The sequence below is a fragment of the Heterocephalus glaber genome, unplaced genomic scaffold (genome assembly GCF_053883595.1).
Source record: "Heterocephalus glaber isolate CG9 unplaced genomic scaffold, H.glaber_assembly_v1.0 deba00001600, whole genome shotgun sequence".
NCBI lineage: Eukaryota > Metazoa > Chordata > Mammalia > Rodentia > Bathyergidae > Heterocephalus > Heterocephalus glaber.
This window is the reverse complement of record NW_028258372.1, coordinates 14,139,695-14,157,171: the sequence shown is the minus strand read 5'-3', so window position 1 is coordinate 14,157,171 and position 17,477 is coordinate 14,139,695. Positions and strand designations below refer to the sequence as shown.

The following is a 17,477-nucleotide window of genomic DNA, read 5'->3' as shown; positions in this document are numbered from 1 at the left end:
GAGGTGTTTGAAGGTGATTTGAGCAGCCCTGCTCCAAAATCCTCATGGCTGCTCTTAGGAGGTTTTGATCACTGCCTACAGTTTTGTCAGCAGAGAATCCATGCTCCTGGCATCTCCAATTTTCTGGGATCTTCTCATTTTGGTTATGTTTTCTCAGTTTCACACATTGCTTACTCAGGGACACTACTGCCTGGCCTCCCAGGTCTTCTTCTGAAAAATGTGTGAAAGCCTTCCTGGCCCTACAAACTCTTGCAGTTTGCATGCCTGGAAAACCAGTACCTTATAGATGATTCCAAGATCTGTAACCAGCACAAGCACTATCCCAACACTTGAATCATAGCTACAGAGGCCTTTGAGTGCCTGAATGGCTAACCACTGTGAAATGAGTCCTAGAGGACAGCTTACTAGGCAGCCCTTCATAAGCAGGTGTCCCAGGTACACTCTTCTCCAATGAAAGGTTTACGATTTTGCATCCTTGAGTTGGTGAAGGATGGGGTCTTTCTGATTCCTGAGATGTGTTCAAGCCACCTTTCCTATTATCCTGATGCAAAGCATTTGGTGTCTTTTTAGTTCTAATCTTTTCAGTAATACTCTCCTTTGCCACAACTTTGCAAGTGCTTCCTTTATAATGAAACCGCAAGCTTTTCACATTGCTTTTTGCTCCTGATTCTCACAGTAGATATGGCTAAAAGCACCAAGAAATATCCATGCCACAGCCCAAATATTGGGCTGTTTTGAAATTTTCTCTGCCAGATTTATTAGTTCACCATCCTTAATCACAGTCCCCAACAAAGTCTCAGGGCATCAGCAGGACGGAAATTGTCTGCTAGAGTATAACACACATGGCCTCTTGTCATACTGACAGTGAAGTCCTTGTTCTCACATGAAACCTCTTGAGCATGTTTCCCATCAGCATTTCTATCAGCATGCTAGTCTTCTAATCTCCCACCAGAACCTCCCATCAATCCCTGCTTACTCTGCTTATTGAGTTGTAAGGATTCTCCAGCCAGCATCCCCAAATGTTTCAAGCTTCTTCCACAAACCAGTTCCAAAGGTTTCTGGACCACGTGGTCTGGTATAATTACAGTAATGATCTCACTCCTGGTAACTATATAGATACCCCCATAAAGCTGTGGTTCAGAGTTCATGGCCTCAATTGTCTGAAGATTTTTCCTTAGAACCTAACTAATGATTGTTCACAGAAACTCCTGCAATTTGGGGGAAATTGTAAATATCCTCTGCAATGGTATTTTTGGTGAGAAATTTGCATGTAGCCAATCTGAGAGTGTTATTTAATTCTCCTTGCTGTTGCTTGGGTGCTGCCCTTAATCCATTTCTGGAAATGCACCAGCATTCCTGCATCATAACAGGTTGCTATACCATCTGTAGCTATCTTGAGTGTTCTCAGTTTTGTTCTTAAAGCCCTAAGATTCCTAAGATGCCACCAAAATGCCCTGCACTAAGGTTTTATTAATACAATATTTTATTAAATTAAATTACATAACTGCAGGAGACATAGCATATTTAAGCATGTTTAAACTATAAAAATAGGCATTTTGGGCCAAGGATGTAGCTCAGCAGTGCCATGCCTGCCTAGCAAGCTCAGGGTCCTAAGTTAAATCCCTGGTACCAGAAAAACAAATGATAGATAGATAGATAGATAGATAGATAGATAGATAGATAAAGGCATTTTTCTAACTATATCTGAAATTCACAGTTTTTCCCAATTTGTGGGTACTCTGAGAACTTTAGCCCCAGAAATTCGGGGGTCCACTGTATCTGTCTTAGTTACATTCCTGTCACTGGAACAAAATAAATGACACCCACAACACAAAAGAGGAGAACTTTAATTTGGATCATGGTTTCACTCCATGGTCACCTAGCTACAAGACAGAAATGGCATGGTAGAAGGGTATGGTAAAGGAAAGCTGTTTAACCCATGACAGCCAGGAAGTAGAGAGAGAAAGGAGGAGCAGTGGATGAGAATATATCCTTCCTAGTAGAGCCCTGAGTGACTCACCCACCATCTCCAAACATAAGATTTCTGGGGAACATTTTGGAACTAAACCATACAGGGTCAAAAGGGTGACTAAGACAGATTAGATAGATAGATAGATAGATAGAACTTAAACAGCTTTATTATTGTTTTGTACAGTATTCATTATTCTCTTTCAGTGATCTCTATTTCCTTTTGTACCTCTGACCTTCCATCCAGGGTCATTTTCCTTCAATCTGAAGAATACCTAGCAGAATTACCTTTAGTGTGATCAATTCAATTTCTATTGATTTGAAATTTTCTATATTTCATTTTTTATATACAATGGCTATTTTAGTTGGCAGATACTGTATGTTAGTCGACATATTTTTCAGCACCTTGCAGATGTCATTCCACTATTTTCTGGCCTCCATTGTTGTTGAAAACTCAGCTATAAATCTGTGCCTTCTTTTACAGTAATCTGTCTCTTTACCCTGGCTCCTACAAATAATTTCTATTTAATTTGCTTTAGGCTATTCTTTTATGAAGTGCTTTTTATTTAGCTAACCCAGGATTTGTTGGAATTCTGTTTGTTGATGTCTGTCATCAATTCTATAAAATCTCACACATTATCTCTTCAAATATTTGTCAAATATATTGCAAAGTATCATGTGTTTATAGCGTCTATATTTTCTGGCAAATTTTTCAGGCTTAACTTTTCTGTTTTTAAACATAGTTAACATCATTATTTTATAGAATGATAAGTTCAATATTCAGGTTTCAGAGTTGATTTGTTTCCTGACTTTTCTGCTAGCTTGTCCTTTTGTTTTCTCATTTTATTCTATTGTGTTGAAGTACACCAAAATATTTCTTCCTAAAATGATAAAGATTGTTGAGCTAAAGGCAGTTAAACTCCATGGGTCACTTTATGTTTTTTTCTCTGTTTGCCTACAGGCCAGTTGAATGCTCAATTAATGGATATAGCTGTTTATGAGTTCAGAGACAACACTGGAAGACAGCACTGAAACTAGAGACAGGATCTTACTTCTTTGGTTTTTCTGCCTTTGAGAGCTAGAACTACTCACTCCTTTGTCTTGTCACTGTAGTAATTTATTGTCACTGATTTTCTCTCATTGTTAGATGCTATTTTAACAGAGAGACTATATATCTCATTTGACAGATATGGCATGGATTAATAAACATGCTCAGATGGAATATGGTGGCACACACTTGGCATTCTAGTACTCTGGAAGGCTGAAGCAGGATTGCAAGTTAGAGCCCAGTCTGCATACTCTACTTAGTGTGAAGCCTCCAGGTTCAATCCTCAATAATTAAAACACACACACACACACACACACACACGCGTGCATTTTGTTTTGTTTTGTTTTTAGTTTTATTTTCTTCTGCTAAATTCTTGGGGTCTAGGACCACTTTAATCCAAGTTTAAAGACTGAGAAATGGTTATGTTAATAAAAGAACTGGTCATCTGGAAAACCCCACAACAATGACCCCCAGATTGTGGCTTTTGTCCTCTTAATTCACCAAAACATCATTCAGCTTATCAACTGCCAGTTTGGGATCAGCAAAGATCCCCAGGGAGAAACATCTCAGTGTTCCCAGACTGCCCAGGATCTCAATCTAGTAATTGCTCATTTCCTTATTTGTTCTATGATATCTTTAAATAACACTTTTTCATATATTTTTAGTTGTCTCCAGTGATGGAATTTGTCCAAATTACACAGTCTGATACTATTGGCCTCTACTTTCTTTTCTATAATTAAACTCATCTTGATTTTAAGATTTTCTTAAGTCATAAGGAGACATAATTTAAACTTCCCAACTAAAGGCATTTCAAACTTTCAGCTTTAAAATAGTAAATTCAGTCTCTCATGGAAAAAATTTGTCTTTCGGGACAAATGTGGAGTTATTTTTTGGGGGGTAGTGTTTTATTAATTTTTAAATTAAATCCTGAATGGACAAATTTCATGATTGAACAAAGTTCAGTCAGTTTCCTAACATCAAAGAGAGGCCCTGATGACAGCATAAAGCTTTCACACCTGGAGGTGAGCTAAATGGCCATACAAAATGTGAGTGGATACCTGGCACTGGTCTCGCACTTCAATTCAAAGAAAACCCAGTTAGAAAATATCTGACAATGCCAAAATTTAAATGAGTGTCAAGTGCATAACATCATTATACAATTCCTGCAATGAAATAAGATAATTTTACTATTGTCAGTGGCTTAGATAGTATTTGTAACATTTTATTTCATGAATAAACATTTATGTACCCACTTATCCCTCATGAAAGCTATGGTTATTCACAATTATACCAAAACAAACACTACAAATGACATCTTTCAAATTACATCTTGTTTTTTGCAGTGCAGGGGATCGACTTTAGGGCCTCATGCATGCAAGGCAAGACCTGTGCAACTGAGCTACATCCCTAACCTTTTCTTAGCTTCTTTTCAGAAAATTTAATAAAATTATTCACTAACTTTTCAAAGAACTATTGAGAAAATCTATTATGTTAATATAATTTCAAGATTTTATTGGCATTAAATTTTATAGAGTCCAATCTCCTATAGGGCTTGAGTTATCCTGATTATCTGTATTGTGCCCCAGTATAGTAGTGTTTGTGTGGCACAAAGTTTTTGATCTCATGGCCAAGTGACTCTATTTTAATACATTTCACCTTTAGTTGGTTTTCCTGTATAGTAAATATCCTGCTCTGAGCAGATATACAGCTCTCAGCTCTAAAAGGATACTTTGTTTTGATCCCTGTGTCTCTAATATTGGTGAAAATTCTTGACACACAGTAGATGCTGTGAATTTATAAGATAATCTAAGTCAAATTTCACAGGGAATGCTAAACTTAGATGGTTTAACTAAAATTAAATGAGTGAAATTAGCAAATCACAAGACGGATTTAATTACAACTACAGTGGTTATTACAACTACAGTGGTATTTGTTTGGTTGGTGGGGAGGGTCTTGGTTTTTTGACACAGGGTCTCACTTTATAATGCAGGCTAGCCTTGAACTCATAGCAACCCTCCTGCCTCAGCTGGAGTTACAGGCATGCACCACCATGCCCAACAACAGTGATATCTTGGTATTCATCTTTAATCTGTTCCAGGAGGCAACTAGCACCAAAAACAAGTTCCAAATTATTTTGGCTGGAAAGAGTAGTCACGAAACAAATGATATCAATAAGTTGTAGCTTGTGTATCAAGTACTAGTATAAAATATTCATATCAGAATGCATCCCAGTACCAAATTCAACAAGTTTCAAAGTTGTTGAGTACCAAAGTAGGACGATAATTTCACGGTAGCTAACAGCAGTCCCAATAGCATACTATTCTATTTCTCAGAGAACTAGTATCGAAGAGTCAAAGTTGAGTAAACCTTGTTAGTGCTAGATCTCTTCATAAAACTACTATTTATACTAAGCTAATACTTCCTATAAATCTTTGAATATACAGCACTTCCCACAAATACTTTGCTTTTGTTTTTGGTTTTTTTGAGACAGGGTCTCACTATTAGTTCAGGCTGGCCTCGAACTCATGATGATCCTCCTGGCCCAGCCTCCTGAGAGCTAGGATTACAGGCATGCACCATGATGCCTTGCCACAAATACATTTTTAAACCAATCATCTGAAGAAACAGATTCTGAAGAAGTCTCTGGGAAATACTGCATTATATTATTTTAGGCCACACTGAAATACTATATTATTTAGGTTAACACTGAAGAATATTAAGTTTCTAGGAAAAACTGAAAGATATTCTAATTTCCTAGAAAACACAGATTTTTGTTTGTTAGCAGTCTCCTAAAATTTAAATGAAGAATTGGTGTTCTCTAGTACTAGAAAAGTTCAAGAATACATAAAAGACCAAACTTCACAATCTACACACAAAGTATCTTTTATTCTGAATTATACAAAATCAAAACTCCAAACAAGTACTGCTTATGAGATCTACTGTTGTATTTTTAAATATGACTACATAATAGCTTTTTTAAAATGAGTTCACTCAAATTTTTGTCAGTATATCATTTACTTTACTGGCTATAATTCCCAAGTTTTAAAAACAATTACAACCATGTTAATACTTCACATGATTTTGATGTCTGATAAGACCTGAATATTGGTCAATTTCCAACTAAAACATCAATGTAGCTCTTATCCAAAGAAAATACTTTATTCAATTTCCCAAAACAAATTATTTTGAGTTTGAAGTGAAAAAAGGCCAAGTAAAATATGAACAGAAAGAGTTTTCATTTAGTGGGATCTGAAATCAATGTGCACTTTCTAATCAAACATTTGTCCCACATGACATTTCTACCACGTGACATTTGTTTTTCAGGGTCTACCAGGCCAAACCCTTTGCTGCCTTTGCTGCTTTTGCTTTGCTTTTCCCCTTTCTTCTGTCTCATTTTGCCTTCAGCCTTTTTCTCTGCTTCTGATTCATCCATACTGGGTACTGTCCATTCTGGTCTAGAAGAGTCTTTTTGTTTCTCTTTATCTCAATCTCCATTTTTATGTCATCTTTTTCGTCATCATTTGCCACATACTCCATTTTCTCTTGGCATTGTTTAGCTACCACCACAGTTGCTATCTCCCGAACATCTTTCATTAAAACATGGCAGTCTACTTTGACAATATTTTTAAGTCTGTTGAGCTCCTTTGGGGCATTCTTTTTTCTCTTTTGAGCACGCATTTTTCTTTTCCACTTACTCCGTAAACTTTTTAGCCATGTTTTACCGGAGAAACGAGTATGCTCACCAAAAAGAACTCACGCCAACCGGAAGTTCAATGTGGAGTTCTTTTTAATTTCTCCCTACCCCTTTACTTCTTATATAATCAGGTATAATTGGAAGTTTTAAAATTCTTAAAGAAATATATGGGGTAAGATTAGCTTGTGAAACTCACTTTTCTCCAACATTGAAATCTAAGGATATGTTAGATTTCCATCACTGTGACAAAGTACTCAGAAATTCTAATTTTAGCTCACAGTTCTGTAAGTTTTAGTCCATGGCTGCTTGGCACTGTTGCTTTGGGCTTGTGGTGGCATAGTACATCATGGAGGAAGCATATGGCAGTGAAGGCTGCATTCCTCATGGCATGCAGAAAGTGAAGAGAGAGGAAGTGGCTAGAGTTGCAATATACCCTTCAAGGGCATGGCCCTTAGTGATCTAACTTCCTTCTACTAGGTCCCGCATACTGAAGCTTTCACCTCCTTCCAGTAGTGCTAGAGGGTAGCAACCAACCCTTTTGCATATGGGCATTTTAGGAGACATTTAAGATCTAAATCATAGCAATGGGTAACTTATCACTTAATCTGTCTTCTAGAAATAATCTAGTTAGTTTCTAGTTAGTCAGTTTATATGTAACTTTCCATCCCTCCCTGGGATATGAGTTCATGAAAATGTTCGGATAACTTACAAAAAACAAAGAATATACAGTTTTTAAAAACTTGAGCCATAGTATATAAATTTCAACACCATTCCATGTTTCTCAAATTTATTATCACAGTTGCAAAGTATTTGCTTATAATTTCTTTCACCTCTTCACACCTCAACTGTTTCTCCTTCTTCATCCTGAGTTTTGTATATTTATATTTCTGCTATCTTTGTTGAGAGGGTAATCTAGTGGCTTTTCTATTTAATAAGGTTTCTTTTCAAGAAACATTATTTTAAATCATACATTTTTTCTTTTTAGTTGTATCTTTTTACTTTAGTGTTATTTATTATTTATTTGTGGTTTTTCTCAACATATGTGGTCAAAATAAATTTGATTTATTTTAATTATTTCTCTTTTACTCTTTTTTTGGGGGGGGTACTGGGGATTGAACTCGGGACCTTGCACTTGTGAGGGAGGCACTGGAACCACTGAGCTAAATTCCCAGCCCCAATTTCTCTTTTACTAATGAAAAGTACATAAAGGCTTACATTTTCTTGAATCTACTTTTTTGACAGAGGATACAAAGAAAATCTTATTTAATTTCTAATAGGTTGAATCTTCCTAGCAATGACTGTCATATATAACATTATCATTTTTTCTATTGCAACTAGAGAATATGGTCTATGTTTTTTATATTTTAGATTTCTGCAAGATTTCCTTTGTGATCTAGTATATGGAAAAAATTTATAAAGGTAATGAATGAGAAGAAACTGCATTATCTGTTTACTAGGTATAGAGATAAAGAAGTGAGTATTAATTAAAGTGATCTTATGAGTTCTAGGGTTTTTTCCCTGCACCTTTACATATTTTTTACCTACTATATTGCTCAAAAATTAAGAGAGGTTAAATAGTTTTCCATTATTATTACATTTTGTGCATTTTCTTTATATTCTTGTTTTAGTTACTTTTCTCATTTCTGAAACAAAATACCCAACACCCAAAGTTAAGGGAGGAAAGGTTTATTTTGGCTCAGTTTGTAGGCATTTCAGTCCAAAGTTGGCTGGCTCCAAAGTAGGGTAGCACGGCACAGGGGCCTGGCAGAGAAGAAAGAGTTCATGGCAGGCAGAAGGCAGCAGAGAAGCAAAGTAATGAAACAGCAGCCTGAATTCTTTCGGTCCCTTTATATTCTGTTTAGGATACCCACTCTTATGGGTGGTGCTACTCATATCTAAAGTGAGCCTTCCCATATCCACACCCAGAACTATGCTAATTCCAATCAGTGGACTAATTTAGCAATCACACACCCTTAATCCTAACATCACACAATTCAATCCCAGCATCACATACCCTAGAACCAGCCACCTCTCAAAACCCCCACATCTGACCTCATGAGGCTTTGAGGGGACATCTAGATATAAGCCATAACAATTTCTGAATCTTTTTTCTCATGTTTGCTACATCTTCATTTTTATCATATTCTTAATCACTAAGGTGACTTTTTTATGACACAAATTGAACTTTTCTGGTTTTAACATTACAAGATTTTTTTTATTGTATTTTTTACTCATTTATACTTTTCATTTCTCAGAGTAATTTTTAAAAATATTTTCCTATAAATAATATATAATTAGGTTTATATTTTATAATTTCATTTGAGTATCTTTTCCGTTAGCAGATGACTTTATCCCTTTTAAGGTATGCATGTGTTTATTTGAATATACAGAGTAAGTTTCAACTCTATTATTATTTTATAACTTTTATTTTTCATGCTTCTTTAATATTCCTTTTGATTTCTAACTCTGGGTACATAATTTCTATTTACTATGCTCCCCACTTCATCTTCTGCCAAAGGAATTTTGAACTTATAATGTGATCTTGTTTTTCTTACTAATGTTAACCTTTAAAATTTTAAATCATTTAAACATATATACTTTAATCAGTCAATTAGTTTTTGTTAAAATATTTAGCCTGTTTTGTGCTTTAAAATGTTTCTGCCTTATTAGATTTAATGTTGACAACTCATTGTTTATATTACATCTTCTTTGGTTATTTATGATTTTTTATTTTTCTTTGTCCTTTGATTAGCTGGATTGCAAATTCAAGTAATTTTTCTAATAATACATTTTAAAAGCTCTCTCTCTCTCTCTCTCTCTATATATATATATATATATATATTTTACCATTGCACTTGGAGACAATTAAGTTAAATATAGAATTTTTGGCTTATTTTTTTCTTTCAAGTATCAACCCCAAAGTTACTCTTGAGTACCTACATTGGTCCAATAATTGAGCTAGATATTACAAATACAGAAATGATCCCTGGCCTCTCAAGTGTTACATGAAAAAATAATTTTAGTTAACAGGGAACCAAGTGAATATGAAATAAAATGATTTAACCTAAGTTTAGATTTAACTTAGTTTAAAGGATTAGATATTCTTTTTATTGACACTTTATCATTGCACTCATTTATGGACACAGTTTAATTTCTTAATACATGTATTCATTGAATATTGATCAAATAAGAGTATTTAGCAAATCTGTCATCTCATACATTTACTATTTCTTTTCAAAGGATATATTTTTGCAAAGTGAAAACTAATTTCATATCTAAAGGATGGTTAAGAGCCAATTGGTAAAGCAAGAGAAAGTAAATGGAAGAAAAACAGACAGATGGCATCTTCTACAAAGGACATGAGTGGGTGAAAAAAAGGTGAAGCAAAGTGAAGCAAAGGGGTATATTATCTGTAGATAATTTAAAACCAATAAAAAACTACTAAATATCAGTTTACTTTTTATTAGTAGCATGGGTCAGCCATTCTAAATGATATCAATGATAGAATACTCTTCCCTGGCTTCTAGTCCACTTGAGATGTATAAAGAGCTTCAACAAAGTCATTTCTGTAGTTAAAACATGAACTGTAATCAGTAATTTTTCTTGGACCTATCAGACAACTGAGGTTGCAGAACAAATCACTACTCCCAAAATCTGGAGAGAAATACAAATAAAATTTACTTTGCTAAAGCAGAAGCTGCTGGAGCTACAAATTGGTAGAAATGTTTACAAGGTAATTACAAGAAAATGCTGGAGTCTGAGGGTGGGGTGGTGTGACACTGAGAAGTTCTAGGTGGCCACAGCCTTGCAGAGACCTCCATATTTTACCTCAAGAAACCAAATCACACTCTCATAGTGAAGATACACTGGAGAATCTGGCAGAGTTGGGGGAAACAGAGAGAATAATCAGATAGCCCATAAAATTTTTTGACAACAAAGACCTACTCTCCAGAGCAGTCTACCAGAGACTTACTCCATTTGTGATAAAAGGCAATTGTGTTACTCTTGCCTCACGCCCTTCATGTCTCGCCTAAGGGAAGAAAAAGTTATGAGATATTTGTGAAGACCACAGCCTAGTGACACAATCATATTAAAAAGCTGAAATTTAATCATAACATTATAGAGGAATATCCTTTTCCCACACTGTACTCCACACCACAGAGCTCTAGTCTGAAAACAGTGGGTTAGCTGAAAGAGTGCCAAGGCACAGACTCTCTTTGAAAAAGTCTTAGGGGAACTTACAAATAACAATGAAGATTAAAAACAAGGAATAGAAGAATTTATAGAAGAATAGAAGCTTCTAGCACATACAGCTACAGCAAATATTAACCATAGCTCAACTTCTACCCAGATTAACATAAAATTTCACATTAAAGGTCTCCTATTTAAATTTCAATTACCTGATTCTTCACATTCAATTCCAACAAAAACAAAAAAAAAAATGACAAGAAATGTTAAAAAGCAAGAAAAAGACAAAGAAGAGACAAAGCAAGTAACAGAAACATACTCAGATATGACACAGATTTTTGAGTTAGCATACAGGCAACTTAAAATAACTACAGTTAATGTGATAACCACTGTGATGGAAAAGTAGACAATATGCAAGGTAAATGGAGTAACAGAAACCATAAGGATCAAAAGGAGATACTAGACATAAAGTGTAACAGAAAAAAGAATGCCTTTGATGGGCTCATTAATCTGTGCACAGCTAAGGAAAGAAAATCGTGAGCTTGAAAATAGGTCAATAAAAACTTCCCAAGGCAAAATGTAAGGAGAATAAACAATTTTAAAAAGAGCAGAAAATTGTTAAACAAAATCATATGAGCCCAGTACCTTAGACTAACTTGTATGTATGAGCTCCCAACAGACCAAACCAAACCAAAATGGCATTACTTTCTAAACTCTATGAAATCAAATTAAAACTTTAAGGAAGTCCCAAAAAGATGAATATTTTTCTTAATAAAATAGGAGATTGCAGTTTACACGAATCAGAATAATAATGAAGTGCCTATCTACTTTAACCCTTACCAAAAAGTAGACTGATATTAATCAATCTGGCTTTTTTAATTGTTCTATTCCCTTATTCCCATCTTATATAACCTAGTGTTACACTATTGCACATTGAGAGTTCTCATTAAATTTTGTAACAACTGCTCCAATGAATGAATTATGAGTAAAAGCCAATTATATTTATAATCAAACATGTTGTAATTTTGTCTTTTGACAACATCCAAACTGTGATACAATTTTAAGAAGTATTAAAATATGTGCAACTGGAATGCCAAAAGGAAAAGAATGAAATGAATCAGAAGAAATATTTTAAGTGATAATAGCCAAAATTTTTCCAAAATTAATGACAAATAATTTGCAGCACAAAAAAATGCAGCACAAATTGAGAAATCTCAGAAAACATCAACCAGGATAAATACCAAAAAAATCTACTCCTAAGAATACCATATTCAAAATGCAAAAAGTCAAATACAAAGTCTTAATACAGATAGATATTTTTTTAAAGTACCATATCTATAGCAGAAAAAACACAAGAATTAAAGTGGCCTTCTCATCAGAAACCAGGCAAGAGAGTGGAAGACAAAATTTAAGTGAAAGGGAAAATATATTCCTTAGAAATGCATCCAGTAAAATTATCTCTAAAAAGGAAAGAGAAATAATAGTTTTCTTGGACAAATTGAAATGAATTAATTTGTCAGCTGTGAGGAATTAGAAGCAATGACATTCCATTACCAACCATACTAACACTTGGATCTTTGTTCTTAATACCATTTTCCAATGAAAAGAAGCAGAACTACTCAGAGAAATAAATGGCTGATTCTAAGACTAAAGCAGCAGCATTTTTCAGGGCCAGGAAGTAAAAAGTGGTAAAAACAGAGCAACAAAAATACAATGACAGGAGGCATTTCAAAGAGCCACTGAAAGAGCTCCTGGTGGCCACAGCAGGAAACTTTTGAGCAGCAAGATAAAGTAGTATTGAATTATAACCCAAAGTATAAAATAAATACTTATGAGTTCATAATGATATAAATAATTGACTAAGTAAATAGGAAAGTAGAGACAAATCTCTCATACAGAATAATTACAACTGTGCCCTCATAGACGTGGAGGATAACCCACCGTTTAATTATGGGCTACACGTAGTGACTTCTTTCCAAAGAATATATAGGAAAAGGGCTGATGAGATCAAGAACCTCTAAGGTGAATAACCCAGAAAAACACTACTTCAGCCAGATGATTAACCACTTACCAGTCCAATTATTTAAACACAGGATGATCAAAAATTGCATTTTTTGTTAACTTTTATAACAGGAAATTTTTAAATGACAATTTTATCAAATTTATTCAATAATTTTTCTGTATATAGTATATTTTAAAACATTCAATACATAATGCAACATTACAATCTGGACAGTAGTATCTAGTCTTTTTCTGAATTTTCTTTGCATTAGTGTCTTTCTTTGAACAACACACTTCACACTGTCATGTTGGTCTTTCGTTTTTTATGTGGGTGGTGTAATTTCAAAAAAATGTCTACCCACTAAACATAATGGTGAAGATGTTAATGATGGATGTCCTGGTTTATGTTTCACTATCCCATATTTTCACTTGTTTGGTCTAATAGATCTAATCTAAATTGCAAATTACCTTTGGAACACCCTTGTTTTGAGTAAGTAACAAAGAAGTTCCATATTATTTGGTTCAGGAGGTGTACAAATATTTTATAATAATATTTTTTCCTTAAATGATTATAGGATAGCTTATTAGATGTTGGTCAACTCTGTCAACAGCCCCCATAGAATTATAATAATCATTAATCACTATTGGGATCATTTTTAGTTTTGTTTCTTCTTTCAAGTTCTATTATTTCTATATTAAGAGTACATGACAATAAGATGTCTTTTTTGTCTTTCTATTTTATAATACAGTCTTTTCCTCTCTGATTTGCTAACATTTCTGCTTTTTTCAGTTTTTCTTTTGCAGATCTTTTGACATGTCCTTCCTATTCAGTCTCAGTGTCCCAAACAAGTCCATTTTGTATTGTAAAGGAATATCACTGAGTTATAGAGAAGTATAAAAATTATATTTAATGTCCTTACAATAAGGGTTTTTATAGAGTGTAGCACAAAATTCTTGCTTATTGTTCACAAATAAAATAAACACAAGTTAGTAAAAGAAAATACCAGAACTTATTATTAGATTTCACTAAGAACAAACATCAAAGGTGAATAGAACATTCTAAATAAAAAAGTATGCAAAAATAATGGATATAAAACAAACAAACATACAGGTGTATCTTGTGCAATAAGAATCAACTGGTTGAAATAATACCTGCCGGAGAAATGCTTGCGATAGTAAGTAAACAAACATGCTGCCTGAGTGATGCTCAGGGTAAATGGTAAGTAGTTAAAGAGATCAACAGTGATATAATGTTTCCAGTAATTCTGATGTGATGTAATGAAACTAATACTTTGTCTCTGCAATCTTGCTCCACTTTCCCCAATAACTATAAGCCTAGTCTAATTGTAAGAAAAGCCATCAAACAAAGTCCAGTTGAGGAACATTCTATATAATACCTAATCTCTACTCCTCAGAACCTTCAAGGACACTAAAATCAAGGAAGTTCTGAGAAGCAGCCATATGCAAGAAACATGAGGACTAAGATACATATTCTGCATGGGATCCTAATGGAAGTATCTTCAGTAAAAACTAAGGAAATCTGAACAAGTATGGACTTAAATTAATAATATATATCAATATGGGTTCATTAATTGTAACAAATGTACCTTGCAGGTCTAAAATTTTAATAATAGAGAAATATGGTTGGGGAGTATATGAGCACTGTTTTTATGGCTTGTATCTAGATGCCCCTCAAAGCCTCATGTGCTCATAGGTGGGTTTTTTCAGAGCTGGTTGGATCTAGAGTGTGTGATACTGGGAATAAGGGTGCACAGGACTAAATTAGTCCACTGATTGGAATTAGAGTAGCTCTGGGTATGTATAATGGAAGCCCTAACCTGGTGTGGGTGGCACCAATCAATAGGCTTATAGCTTAAATGGAATATAAAAGGAGAGAGAGGGAAGGCAGGCTTTGTGCTGCTGCTTTCTGTTCTCCGCTTTCTGTTTGCCATGTCGTGAACTGTCTCTCCTATGTGATACTCCTCTGCCATGCCACCTTGCCTTGGAACCAGTCAACTATGGAGTAAAATGCTGCAACCCTCACAGCGTAGGATCCGAAGCCAGGGAGAGCAGTGGGAAATGAAGAAAAAATTGGAAAATAACAAGAAAGAAAGATGCACACCAAGATTAAGCTTTACAGCTGGGACCAGGTGGGTCCATAACCTGATGAGCTAATAGCCGCCTGGGGTCCAGCACTCTCTTTATTTATAGTGTAAGACAAACAAGAGAGAAAGTGGAGTAACTAGTGTCACATGGCCCATGTGGCCTAGGCTGAACTTGACTATCTCGTGATGGGACATGTGCAGAAAAGGAACAAGGATACATAATGTAACTGTCTCCTGTGGCTGTGCCATCCAGGGTCTATAATCTTAGTCAAACAAACTGTGTCTTGTTTGACTATCTAGTCTACGGAAGACAAAGGGAGCAGGGAAGAGACAAAGGGCCATCTTCAGGCTTGGCCCATGGCAATAAAATCTCTACAAACTGTGAGCTGAAATAATTCTTTCCTCCTTTAACTTGTGAGTGTTGGGTATTTTTTCTCAGCAACTAGAGAAGTAACTAAGACAACTATCTATATTATCTTCTTGTTTTTTCTATAAATCGAAAAGTATTTTTAAACATTAGTTAATTTTGCAAAGCCACATAGAGATTCTTTCTTACTGGGAGGATACAGTGCCATGTCTCCCTTCTCTCCTCCATTAGCACTGTACTCTAAAGGTATAATTAAGAAATTGCTAGACATTCAATTTTACAAAACTTTGTATTCAAAAATTAAAAGGAAATGTTTGGAGCAAAGAAAAAGCAAGAGAGAGAGAGAGACAGAGAGAAAGAGAAAGGAGCTATTAAAAATAGTCTATAGGCTGCAGAATGATTTTGGAGTTTACATAAGGGCGTGGAAAGCCACTGGTTTTCAATGAGGAAGTGATATAACATGATTTGCAATTGCAAAAGGTTTAAAATTTGTACACGATGACTCATGTGCAAAAATATAACTTTATTTTTTGTAACACAGCTCAACTAGTTCAAAAGTCTTCATTTCCTCTTACAGAAATAACTGGAAGATACATTTTTAAGCATACTAGTCACTCCAGAAAAAAAATTCACAATTAATTCAGTTTCCTTGAGGATAAATATTATTTTGGTCAGTACTGAGGAATGAACCCAAGGACTACACAGTGAGTTATATACTCAGGCTTTTTTTTAAATTTTGAGGCAAGTTCTTGCTAAATTTCCCAGACTGGGCTTGAACTTGCAATCCTCCTGCCAAGCCATCCAGAGTCCTGGGATTACAAGCATATACCACCATGCCCAGGTGAGGATAAAGGTTTAATGTTTATTTCCCCTCTTCCTTCCCTGCCTTTGTCCCTTGGTAATAAAGGATACATTTCTGAGTTACTTTTGTAAAGCCTGGTACTGGGAAGACATCTATGATTCAGGTATATACCTGTCTCATCACCAAAACATAATATACTGGCATGTATAGGGCATTATTATTATTGCCTGGCCTTAGGCATTATAAAGCATCATGTTCAGGTGCTAACATGCGGAATTAGCATGTGGAGTTTAATGCCCTAGATGATGGAGCTGGGTTGTCTAGATTCAAATTCCAGTTCTTCTACATAGTACCTTATTCTCTGTGTCTCAGTTTCTTCTCCTGTGCAATAGAGATGTTAACACCTAGCATGCAGGGTATTTTTCTGGTGAAAGGGGAGTGAATTAATATATGTAAAGACCATAAAACAATACCTAGCATAGTTAATTGTGATGTCTTAATTATTACTATTAATGACTATAGTGTTCATCAGTGGTGGCAAACCTATTACACACATGTTATTGTGTTTTTCTTTTAAGACAAAAGATACTAATGTATGAGCTGTTTTGTCTAAAGCAAAACCTCAGTATTCAGGTTTAATTGCAGTGTTGGCACTTTGCCATAAATAAGTGAGTTTTGGGTTGCAGTTTGGCACTCAGTCTCTAAGAGGTTTGCCATCACTGGCATACATCATTGCATTGTTAATTAATGGTTTATGTTTACATCCTTTTAGATCTACAAAAACTGCAGAAATAATAAAGAACATCTACAAATCCTTCACCCAGCTTCTTCTGTTAGTATCACACATAATGATATAATGGTATACATTTACCAAACGAAAAGATTAACATTGGTCTGTTACTATTAAGTAAACTTGCAAACATTATTTGGATTTTCCACAGCTTTTCACCTGATGTACCTGTTGGGTTCCAGGATCCACTCTAGGATACTATAATGCATTTGATCCATTACATTTCTAAAATAATACACTTACTAGACCTCAAAACAAGAAGCACAAAGACAGAGAAAAAAAGAGATATTTTATAATGATAAATGGATCAGTTCATCCAAAAGACATGGTAATCCCAAAATACAGGTGGCTGTTTACTGAGCTTAAAAATTTATGAAATAAAAGCTGACTGAACTAAAGAGACAAGTAAAGAGATCCACAGTCAGAGATAGAAATATCAATTTTCTCTTTAATCACAAGACAAAAATCTGTAAGGATATATGAGATATGAAAAAATTAACCAACCTACTTAATG

At 34.8% G+C, this 17,477-nt stretch overlaps 1 protein-coding gene and 1 pseudogene across 1 annotated transcript in view; both read right to left on the bottom strand.

The window, feature by feature from the left end:
- The window catches only part of Pappa2 (pappalysin 2), a 592,890-nt gene that overhangs the window by 546,167 nt on the left and 29,246 nt on the right, over positions 1 to 17,477 (bottom strand). The gene's annotated exons all lie outside the window — the stretch shown is intronic.
- Positions 1,204 to 17,477, bottom strand: part of LOC147823106 (protein LLP homolog) — a 45,102-nt pseudogene continuing 28,828 nt past the window's right edge.